We start from the raw sequence: 13,426 nt of genomic DNA on the forward strand, positions 1-13,426 counted from the left end.
TAGTCACACCTCACATTCCCCTAGCCCAGCCACAACATGGCTTTAGGCCACTACACTCCACAAACACCCTCCTTACAGACCTTACACAGAGAGTTTTTGATGGCATAAATTCAGCTAGGCCACCACACAGAACACTCCTAGTCACACTAGACATTAGCAAAGCTTTTGATGCCATCCCCCACCACAACCTCACAAACAAAATACTCAACACAAACATGCACAATAACACAAAAAGACGGCTGGCAAACTACTTAGCAGGCAGATGTGCACACGTAACATTTGCCGGTCAGTCTTCTAACATCAGAAACTTCACAAACGGTGTCCCCCAAGGATCTGTTTTATCTCCAGCACTCTTTAACCTATACATGCACGACGTACCCACACCCCACACACCACAGATACACATAGCCTCATATGCATATAATATAACACTTACATGTGCACACCAAAATGCAAACACAGTTGCACACATAATTCAACCATACCTCAACACACTACACGAATGGTTCACCACAAACAGGCTCAAAATAGCCCCAGCCAAATCTACAGTGACCCTTCTCACAAACTGGACAGCAGAACACAGTCACATCCCACACCTCACCATAAACAACACTCCCTTACCACATACACACACACACAAAATCCTTGGTGTAACATACAATACATCAATGTCATTTAAACAACACATCACAAATAAAATAACACCAAGACTCAATGCTTTGAGGTCACTTGCCCATACAACATTCGGACACAACAAAGAAACCACCACCACAGTATACAAACAATACATACGTTCAGTGATGAATTATGCAAGCCCTGCCTGGGCTTCTAACCTCACCAAAACACACTACAACACTCTACAGACCATACAGAACAAGGCCCTAAAAATAATCACAGGCTGCACAGCTACTACACCCACAGACCACCTACATCAAGAAACCAAAGTCCTCAAAGTCAAGGATCACCTAGATATGAGAGGCACCCAGTTTCTTGCTGCAGCCTCCATAAACCCACAACATCCACTACAGTACATGGCAGCACATCCACCCACACCAAGGAACATCAAAACACACCCAGCACACGATATCATACACAAATACTGTCATCTCTCCCCCCTCACCCACCTCAGACCAGCTTCCAGAAGCACATCCACACTCAGATCACCCGCCGCTCCATTCAGTCACTTAAAGACAACACACAGCTGCATGCACGGCCTCCTGACATCCACCCTTCTGAATCCTATCTTCCCCGTGAGGACAGGGTCCACCTAGCCAGGCTGAGATGTGGGCATCATCCAGCCCTCTTAAGCTACCAGAAGAGGCTGGATGACTCCGTCGCTGATGCCTGTCCAGGATGCAACACAGCACCCCATACTATTAAGCACATTATAGAAGACTGCATTGCACATAATCACCTACACCAACAACACAACATACACTCTTTGAGAGCTCTGTGGGAAAGCCCGGCCTCGGCCATGGCCTTCCTAAGGGACTCGGGGCTGTTCGGCCAGACTGCCTAGGGAACAACTACTACTATTACTACTACGCCATTACTTTTTTTTAGCCAGTAACGGAACTGAGAGCGCCGCTACTTTTTGACTGTACTCAAGCGTTATCGCGCTCCTCGCTACTCACGCGACGAATACAGGTCCGTAGTCGGTGAGTACAAACAGATATGCCGACGGTTTGGTTGTATTTATTAATGACGTAAAATAATACTTTCGTCAGTTCTATCAGTTAATGATATTTGTTCTACATTACATCAGTAATTTATTAATTATGATTTATTAGTAATGTGCAATAAATAGACAGGAATTTGCTGGTTAATTATCGCTCATTTAAATTAAGTAAAGATAAATAAGGATGTCAGCTAGATGTAGGCAACACACACACACACACACACACACACACACACACACACACACACTTCAAACTATCCACGTCTCTAACTCCTGCTCTCTCCCCCATTCTCTCTTTCAGGCTTATTCTTACTCACTACGTTGTTATTTCGTAACAGTATGTAACTTTCACTTTAAAGTAATGGGGAAAAAAAACATTGCTATTGTATAAAATCCCTTTAAAAGAAAGCCCCAGCTCATTTTTACTTTCGTTTTCGTACATATCTTAACTCCTACACCGCGGGCTTGTTTACCAATGACTTGCGTGTCCCGCGGGGTTATTTGGGCTCCGACAGACTCTCAAAAAATATTTGCCAAAAATCAGTTATTAGTCCTAGAATTATAAAATTAAATATGCTTATGGCACATACTTTCAGCTTTCTCCTGGAATGATTGTTGAGCCTTCGTCGTTACCGTAGGACTTGTGGAAACCTCTGAAGTAGGGTAACGAAGTCTCCACTTTACTCTTCCCGACAACCCGTAATATGATTACCACAGCCAGATACAAACACTATAAACACTATTCTACAATTTTCAAGTAGTTTGGGATCCATACTAAAAAAAAAAACCACTGTGAAAGCAATAGAAATTACGAGCGCGTCTGATCGTCGCACTGGCACTAGTTCGCTCCTGGTACTCTATCATTTATTATTCATAAAACCCCTCACACTTTATATTTCTATTACTATATAACACTTATATATATCTACAGTCTTTATCCATAAGTTTCCTTCAGTAGTATTAGTTTATTGTCACTGTAGGGATTCAATTTCTTTCAGTAAAATACGTAGCATTCACTTTCTCGTCCTGTATACTAGCATTGAGAGTGAATGTCACTTTCATCTTCACTCTCATAACTCATAGCATTCAGACATGCTAGAGTGAAACTTTCACTTTCATTACTCCTAGGGTATATACTCGTATTCTTATAATACTACTCATTTACATTTCTATTTACGTTCTCTATTTTATTTACGTTATTTACATTTCTATTTTATTTACACTGTGTTATGCACTGTCACTTGAAGTAACTTATAAAACTATTTTCCATTGTTCACGTATATTTACATTCATTACTTTCACTTGCTGTTTACACATTATTTACACATTATTTATAATTCCACTTGCACTGTTTTACTCAATAGAAAGATCGTAGTCACTCTTTTATCAATTGTCAGCCCTTTACCTCTTTCCACACGAGGTTTAGTAGGGGGTAAAGGTCACAGGGCCCTTTGCATGGGGGTGAAAAAAAGGCCTTGAAGTCAGCAAGAAGAAACATACGTACCCTTGCTTCGGAAGATGAGAGTAAACTGATTACGGAGGGCCGGGGTGGAGGCCTGCTTAGGGGTTATTCAGAGTTACCAATGTTAGGTCTTGAAACAGCTATGTCTAGCACTGAAATGATTGGCAGGAAATCTAGACAATACATTATTAATTAGGTAGTTCCAGGTGAATGTAAATATCACTTAGGCTTCTCCCTTCCCTCCTTACATGTATATTTATTACGAAAATAGATTAGAGGCCTACTTAGGAGATATTCAGAGCTACCAATGTGAGCTCTTGAAACAGCTTTGTCTAGCACTGAAATGATTGGCAGGAAATCTAGACAATACATTATAAATTAGGTAGTTCCAGGTGAATGTAAATATCACTTAGGCTTCTCCCTTCCCTCCTTACATGTATATTTATTATGAAAATAGATTATACAGCATATTTCAAGGGGAAAAAAACAGCGAAAATTAGCGAACGAGTGCACGTGAGGTGTTGTCAGGTGATAATTAGCCAATTCCAGGTGTATGGCACTCTCACTTACCTTATTTCTTTCTTGTATATATTATTTGGTATAAGAATAGGACATAGGGCTTATTTCAATGGATGAAATCAGTGAAGAATTCCAGGGAAGATTTACTTAGCGTAGCACGGCCGGGCAGGCGAGAGGATAGGGTAATGGAGGGGGGGTAGGGAAGGGAGTCAAGAACGGGGAGAAATGGCTAAATTGTCAACAATGGATGGGAGTACAGATGAGATTAGGAGTGCTGACTAGTGTTGGACATTGGCAGTACTGATAGATGATACAAGCCCCCACTTGGAAGCCCGGGTGAATTCAAAATAACACAGAATCACAAAAGCGACGCCCCACGGTATGATCCCTTGCTCCCAAGCGTCACGAAAGTGACGCCCTGCGGTTAAGGGGTTAAATAGGTATAATTGAAAATATAGTAATTCTACAGTATATAATATGTATCAGTGGTAGGCCACACTTTTTTACCTTTTATTTACGTAAGTTACTTTCAGTAGGTGTACTAGGTAAGAATGTAAAAGAACATTTGTTACATTATACAGCAAATAGCTTTTTCCTGTACCTTCGGCTCTAAGCTTCATTAAAGTGACACCGACATGTATATGTTTTTTTTTTTTTTTCAATATGAGTATATACTGACATTACTGGTACACAACATAACCACTCAGACGGACTAATATTATCGAAAACAGTATAGTGTGTTTGCTCTATCACAGATTTTTGTTAATCATCCTTCGTCTACCTTTTTCTTATCCAAAGTAGCGGGAGCAGGAGCACCGCTACATTTCGTATCAAGTAGCGAAACCAGTAACGCCACTACTTTTTTGAGCTAGTAACGGGAATGGGAGCGCCGCTACTGTTTATTAGTAGCTTTCCCAGCATTGTCTGTTACAACCACATTATCATACCACTAACTGGTATTTCTTTACCATCCACTGTAACTACAATTTGTTACAACCACATTATGTAACAGTTGCATTAGCAAGATGTAACTATAATTTTATGGCCAACACATTTATAAAACACTTGCAGCAACATAATGTTATGTTACAGTCGCACTTGAGTAACAGTTGTATTTACACAGTGTAACTACAATAACTACATTAACATAATGTAACTGCAGTTATACAATATTCATAGAATTATGTAACTTACAGAGTTATGTTTCACTTAATTAGCTTACAAGTTAAATATATTATGACAATATTTACTGTCGTTGGTACGACAGTGGGCGTGACTGAGCGATATGTAGCCATAACACAATACTATATGTATTTGGGGGAGGCGGTGGCTCAATCGGTAGAGAGGTGGTCTGCAGTCCTAACGGACCCAGGTTCGAATCCCGGCTGGGGCAGGGAACAGTTTAAGGATTTGAATTTCATTAAATCAGGCTTTACTGAACTACCAGACGACCCGCCGACATGTCGTAAAAATCTATCTATATACCTAGGCTGCTTCCCCCAAGGAAAGGGAGGTAGCCGAGACAGGACGACACACTCTCCATTTACTCATCCATTCAAACATATTCATTCACATCTTAGCCCTAAAGGGGAGAACGGACAGATCCTCACCGCACCACACCGCACAAGGGTCAACTGCGCAATGCAATCAGTGACATCCGCAGCAGGGCCCAACAGCAGAACTGGTTTACCCCTGCCACATCATAACAGACCCATCCCCTTACCCACACCTGACCTGACTGGCTGCTCAGATCAAATGCGGGAGAATATCCCCTCAGGGCTGCGTCATCACTTATTCATTCACAATTTCTCTCCATTTATTTCTGTCACGCACAGCCACTCTTCCTTGCTCAACAGACATCCCACTCGCATCCAGCGCTCTCTTCACACTGTCCATCCATCCTATTCGTGGTCTTCCTCTCAGCCTTACACCTCTCACATCAGATCTAGTTATCTTTTTCACCAATCGCTCATTATCCATTCTCTCCATATGCCCAAACCATCGCAACACCCTCTGCTCAACTCTACCAGCCATCTCCCGAACAACTCCAGTTCTCCTTCGCACTTCATCATTTCGCACCCGATCCATACGCGTCACTCCACACATACTCCTCAGACACCTCATCTCCATTACATTCAAACTTTTCCTCTCTGCTACACCCATATTCCATGTTTCAGCCCCATATAATGCAGTCGGTACCAAAACACCCTCATACAGCTTTCTCTTTACATCCATTCTAAGCGAACGACATTTAAACACTTTTTTCATTCCTCCCAGCACCTTTCCTACTTCATTTATTCTAAACTTCACTTCTGCATCTATTCTTCCATCCAGTCCTGTATGAGACAGCCCTAGCATGTATTCAATATGGACGGTGGGTGTTAGCGCCGAAGTGGTGACATGTAGAGGTGTATGGTATGTAGGAGGACTACTGGGCCTTGATAGCAGGCTGTGAAGCCTATGCCCGGAGTCCGACACATAAAAAAAAAAAAATACTACGGTATGCAGCTATATAGCTATAGGCAACAATAATGTAAACAGGTAGTTATGGCTGAGTTCTCCGGAAGAGACAACGAAACATCCCCTTACCCAAGACTAATCAAGAATGTCAAACACCCCTGATCATGTGCCGGAAATGTGAACAACACACACACATGTACAAAAGTACACACGCGTACGCCCACACACTTTAGCCGGACGCTAGAGGCAGATATAGAGTAAGTCCGACATCACATGTAGGAGTGTTAGTAGGAAGGAGTCAGACAGAGTAGGACAGGTGAGAACAAGAGTTAGACAAGGAGAGAGAGACAGGGAGTAAGGAGAGTGAGAGCAAAGTAGGAGGACAGCAGCTAGCACAAACTGCTATTAACCATAGGCTATACGGGTCTTGCCAAGCTCCTAACTTTTATTCAAGTAACTGTCTCACAATAAACTCCATCGACCCAAATCTGCCTGTTCCATCACCCCACTTAAAATACGAAGAGCATAACAGAACAGAGAAGGCCTACACAGATTATCTCCTACATGCCTCACCATTACTCTCTCCTGGCGTCTCCCATCAATGAAATAACAAAATAACCTTCTCTATAGAATTACACCCCTCGGCTACATCTACTTACAATAAAACAAGTCCTGGGTAGTGACTTGTGTTCACAACTGCTGTTCATTCACACTTTCACAGGATGCATTACAACTTCGTGCATATATAGTGTTGGCAGAAATCGGAGTTTCAAAAACACGTGAGTGGGGACTCAACAATGCGAACCTGTGCAAATGCCTTTCTGCTCCCAAATCAAGCAAGCAACGTCACTGAGAACATTGAGTGTGAGGTGATTGCAGTTATGTTTGGTGGCAAACAGACCGTTAACTTGCTTCTTTGCATTACAATCATCTTAACAAGAAAGTTTTTTCTTCCAAGGCATTCATTACCCCAGCACATCTCCCTCTTACCGAGTCCTCAACTAAATACCATTGCTTTAGAGCAGTGATTCTCAAAGTATTTGGTCGCGACCCACCTTACCCAAAGGTCGGTCGCGAGAGGAATTTTGATGGGTCGTAGTGACATGGAATAGGCCTCACAAAACAGGCCTAATACTTTCACTGCAGGCCTATTTTATTTACGTAACTGAAATTGCAATTATTCTTATTACACTATTGGCATATTCTTAATAGCTACGATAGGCTATATAACACTTACTTTCTCTCTCTCTCTCTGATTTTTTTTACCCTGTGGGTCGTGAAGTCTTGAAATATTCCAGATAGGGTCACCGACTAAAAAGTTTGAGAATCGTTCTTTAGAATGTGGGTTGGAAAGGAGAGTGATAGGAATGCGGTGGATTGGGGATGGAAGGTGGAGGACAATCAGTTCATGCCAGTTACGACTGAGGGGGTTGCTGCCCCAGATGGTCATCTGCAGATGGGCCACTGCAATTGCACAACTGCCTGCTGAACACCACGATGTATTTGCAGATGTTATGGACTATCTTGCATACCCACTTGTGGACCATGTGAAGTCAGAAACTGTGAAAATCAAGATAGGCAACCTTTACTGGAAGATGCGTGTGACAATGACTTGTAAATTTGATGTGAATCAAAAGTATTCGCAGAAACGAATTTTATTAGATTTTTATTAACATTGTGCTTGTAATCACTTCACCAATCTTTTAACCCCTTAAGACCGCAATTATTTCAGGCGGGTCACCCCCCACGACCGCAATTCGAGGGGGGAGGGTTGGCGACTTTCACCAAGGGCAAATTGATTGTGTTCTGGTTAAAGAGGAAGAATTTACACACCTGACACCGCAATCCACACCCCCGTAGACCTATTGGTCATCGCACATTCGCCCATCAAAGTTAAAACAAAAGTTTATAATAGTTACCCCTCGAAGACAATCTAAAACATGAACATTTTGATAACTACGGTACCTATTTTTCTTATTGAAACAGGTCATTTCAAATTGTTTTGTCACACCAACCATAAAAAACAGGTGTATGTAGGTGTGGGGAGATAAAGTAGGCTGTGGGGAGTAGCCTATGCCTATAGGCAGGGGGTTTGGAAAAATAACCATCTTTTCCAATGAAATGAAAGCACTTCAGTGTGTTCTGTAACATCTTGGCGTCCTGATACCTCTTGGGGGCCTGTAGGGGGGTGGGAGGGTAGTGAGAGACAAGGAGGGAGGGATGGGATGGGGTTTAGGGAGGGACACAAGGCTAGCAGGGTGGGAGGAGGGGCAAGAGTGGATGGGAAGGGACACAGGTGGTGGTGGGAGGAGAGATTCAGGTGTGTGGAGGGGTGGGAGGGTGATGGGGGACAAGGAGGGAGTGAGGGAGTGGGGTAGAGAGTGGCACAGAGGAGGCCCATAGGGGGGGTGCCCCCCCATAGCCCGAGTTGGTCAAATCTCCCCTCATGCCACCTCAGGGGTGAGTTCTCATTGGTCTGAAGCCATGTAGGTCATAATCGGGGCGGAGGAAGTGCTCCGCAGTTTTTTACAGGCCCCGCTCAATTGATGCGATTAAGCAGTTTGGCATAAAACTCTCATCACATCGATTGATGCGATTAGGCATTTAGGGGTTAATATATTAATTAGATTTCTAGATCCCAATAACACAGGGTTATTTGCACGGGAATTAATTGTCTACAGTGATTAATGCCATGTGCGTCGTCATTGTTTTGTAACCATCTTGGTTCGGCATCTTGGATTTCAATTAAGCGATCACTTCACCATAATTTAAATGTAACAGTTAGATTTCTGGATCCCAACAACATGGATTTAGGCACGAAAATTACTTTTTATGGTGAATGATAGAGTCACAGGAATTTTCATAGTTTGGTGGCTGTACTGGTCTGCTATCTTGAATTTCAGAATTATGTAATCACTTCACTACAGCTTAAATATGCTAACTGGATTCCTAGATCCCTCAAAACATGGGGTTAAGACATCGCAATATCTTGTCTAAAATGTATATTAAAAAAATTAGTGAACATTTTAGTGATTTTAGTGTCATCTTGGAAGCCATCTTGAAAATAAGATATTTCCAGTTGTCAGACTTTGATAGACTTGTGATATGAAGCTCACTTGATACTACAGAAAACCATTGAAAAAACTTTTTGTAGCAATTTGGGTGGGGGTGTCAAACCATTAATGCAGCCGACAAAACATATATTTTGTGCTCTCTGCGGGTTTCTTTCTCGGGAGAGAGGAGGAGTGGGAACAAAGATTTCTGATTCGACATAGTTTGATTCGCTTGCTGTTTGGCCCTTTCCACTTCCACCCCTGCCAAGCATCCCACTCGTGTAGGGAAGGGGTTGAATGATGGTGCAATTGGGAGGGTTCTAGAAATGTCAGTGTTATCAATATCGATTGAAAAGACGAAGTTTATGGTAAATTTCATAGCAGAGAAAAATGTTTATAAAGCAGGATCTGAAATTCAGTTAGTGAAGAAAGAATGCAAAAAAAGAAATGCATAAGCTACAGAACATAAGAAGTGTGGTACTGAAAATAAACATTATTACTAAAACTGTACAGTGGTTTGTACCATCCTGTATAGACAGCAAGATTGGACTGAGAAGTGAGAGTGACCTTTTGGGGCCAGTATTGTACTGGTTTCATATCGTACATATAGAACCAAGTCTTGGAGTAAAAGTAAAAGAGTTCTTTCAAGGCAACTACTGCATAGTGGTTTTGTATTTTACTGTAAAAACTTGGATTTAAGAATGAGCTCAAGTGAAAATGAAAGTGACCTTCCATTATACATACAACAAAAATAATTAAGAATTATCTGCCATTCCTTTAGTGACGCAAGAACTTAGCCAAATTAGAGCCGATGAACGTAATATGCAAGAAAAAATGGAAAAGTACGGGTATAAAAAATAAGCTTGAGTGGAAATGAAAGTAATCTTTCGTATCACGTGTACAGAAAATGTGCTAAAATGAAAGTGATCTTTTGCAACATGTACTGTGGGTTGTAATATATAAGACTTGGTATTCTTCTCCCTCACACACCGTACGCCAGTGTCAATCTGGAAGAATTCAGCGAACCTGAACCAGGCTGGCGCAGCTCATCGCAAACCCCCCAAATCACCCCTATTCATCACCCGCTTCCTACCTAGAGACCCAAGGACACCTGCATTGGTGAGAAGAGGGAGTGACAAGTACTCTTTTTTTTTTTTTTTTTTTTTTTTAATTAAAAGTTCTGGCTGCTTTGGTTAGTGAACTATAATGGACTGATTACAGGAAACTGGTGGAAATGTCCCCACACACGGGAAGGGCTTGGCTCACTATACCCCTGAGCATTACGAATTTAAAAAGAGATATTGCATGGTATAACCATCTGCACTCATTACAAGTGAGCGAGTGCAGCAAGCGAAGAGAGCAAGTGTAGCAAAGCGATGTTTACTCTACATTAGCTGAGGAATGAGCAGCCCGACACATCCAGGACTGGCCGCGATGGTTTTCAGAGGATAATAATTTTTCTACTGTGTGAGACAGAGAAGAGATTCTTTCAGGAGGTAGTAGATACATTCAATAAATTTTGTTTTTAGCTATATATTTACTCATGAGACCAAAGAAACCCCTTCGAATCCCAGCTTTCCAAGGGAATGTATCAAGACCTTCAGTTGACATGCTTCACTATGAAATCGATTTAAAGCACTATAAAAGTGACACATGCGAGTTAAAAGTTGTTTGTGTGTGTGTGTGTGTGTGTGTGTGTGTGTGTGTGTGTGTGTGTGTGTGTGTGTGTGTGTGAGAGAGAGAGAGAGAGAGAGAGAGAGAGAGAGAGAGAGAGAGAGAGATATCGTGAGCAAGTAAATATTTAGCTCAACTGTTCTTCTGTTATTGTGCAACTACATCAGGAATGGTGAAAGTTTACACCAAGATGAAATTATGATGATACGGGTATGTACTGTACAAACGTTCGCTCGCTAGCCAGGCACTCACAAAGTGCACTTCATTGGCAAGTACTACAGTGGGAGGTGTGTGGCCCTAATGTTTTCCTCGTGTATTTGTTTATGCTTCACGTTTAATGTGTAAGAACAACCCATTACAGTACTTAGGCGACCCTGAATACGAGCCTTAAACAAATTCACTGGTGCTACATTTGACCACCAACGAAATCAGGCTCCTACAGTAATTTTGAGGTCAAGGAATTATACCAAACTAATGTAGAAAAATACTGCAGTCAGTAATTGCCGACATTAAAATATATCTACACATTTTCTTTAGATATTGTTCAAGGTTGGGTCACAGAATTTTTTCATAAAGCTATTATGATTGTCTGACTGAATGGCCCTTGCAGTTTGCGTTTGGTATGCTAATATCAATATTCATTTGTTCAGTCCGATGTTGTAGTCAGCTATTCCCCTTAAGCTATATCCAGTCGATTTTATTAAATTCAGGAGAGACCATAGTACTGATAGAGTTAACCATGGGTATATCTTACCTCTTTAGTTCGAAAAGAATCTAACAGTACAAAGTAAACCATCATGTGGTTACAAAAATATAAGCTACATTGTGGGGCTGAAGGTCGATTCTATCAATCTATTGACAAACGCCTTAATCCCATACGGGGTGGCCACAAACAAATCATCTCCGCGTCACCCTGTCCCCCGCCATTTCACTGCCCTGCTCCCAGTTCACACACCCCTCTCTCATATACCTCTCCACTCCATCCCTCTATCTCATCCGTGGCCTCCCCCTCCCTCTCTCCCCCTCCACCTCACTCACATACACTCTCCTCGTCAGTCTCGGACTCTCCATCCTCTCCATATGGCCAAACCACCTCAGTATGTTTCTCCTAACGTTTCCTATCACATTCACATCCACACCACAACGCTCCTTCATATCCTCATTTGTCAGTCTGTCTCTCCATGTGACTCCACAGGCACCTCTCAAGTAACTCATTTCCACTGCCCTCACTCTTGACTTGTTTCCCTCCAACAACATCCAAGCTTCACTTCCATACGTTAGAGTTGGTATCACAATACTATCATGTAATAACTTTTTCACTTCCACGCTTACTTCCCTGTTTCTTATCACTGTCTTCAAGGAACCAGCAACCTTTCTTCCTTGTTGCACCCTTTCAAGCAGTTCACTCTCCAAACTTCCATCCTTACTCATCACACTATCCAAGTACTTAAATGTACTCACATTTTCCATTTCCTCATCATCCAACCTCACTGTACCTTCACTGACTTCACCTCTCTCAAAGACCATAACTTAACTCTTCCCTACTTTCACCTTTAGATTCCGTTTCTTACACACTCTCCCAAACTCATCCTCCAAGCCTTGCAGCTGCCCTTCGTCATCACTTAACAACACAGTATCATCTGCAAACAACAGTACAGGGAGTTTCCAAACACTGCCCTCTCTCATTAGCGCCACTCCAACATCCACTTCCTTACCTTGTATCCCTTTTACAACCCTATCCATATACAACCATGGAGACATGACGCATCCCTGTTTCAACCCAACCTTCAAATAGAATAACTCCCTCATTTCACTATCCACACGCACTGCACCCCTAGCACCCTCATACATACTCTTCACAGCATTCAACAACTCCCATCTACTCTATATATTCTTAATACTTTCCACAATCCTTGTCTATCAACCCTGTCATAAGCTTTCTCCAAATCCATGAAGGCCGCATACAACTTCTTTCCCTTCTTAACTGAAGGTGTTAAGTTTTGAATGGGGAGTTGCTTGAGGAGGTAGAGTGTTTTAAATATCTAGGGTCACATGTTGCTGTGGATGGAAGAATAGATGCAGAAGTGAAGATTAGAATAAATGAAGTAGGAAAGGTGCTGGGAGGAATGAAAAAAGTGTTTAAATGTCGTTCGCTTAGAATGGATGTAAAGAGAAGGTTGTATGAGGGTGTTGTGGTACCGACTGCATTATATGGGGCTGAAACATGGAATATGGGTGTAGCAGAGAGGAAAAGTTTGAATGTAATGGAGATGAGGTGTCTGAGGAGTATGTGTGGAGTGACGCGTATGGATCGAGTGCGAAATGATGAAGTGCGAAGGAGAACTGGAGTTGTTCAGGAGATGGCTGGTAGAGTTGAGCAGAGGGTGTTGCGATGGTTTGGGCATATGAAGAGAATGGATAATGAGCGATTGGTGAAAAAGATAACTAGATCTGATGTGAGAGGTGTAAGGCTGAGAGGAAGACCATGAATAGGATGGATGGACAGTGTGAAGAGAGCGCTGGATGGGAGAGGGATGTCTGTTGAGCAAGGAAGAGTGGCTGTGCGTGACAGAAATAAAT

Source organism: Coenobita brevimanus, chromosome 40 (genome assembly GCF_032717465.1).
Source record: "Coenobita brevimanus isolate Jiangsu-jjx chromosome 40, ASM3271746v2, whole genome shotgun sequence".
NCBI classification, from domain to species: Eukaryota; Metazoa; Arthropoda; class Malacostraca; order Decapoda; family Coenobitidae; genus Coenobita; species Coenobita brevimanus.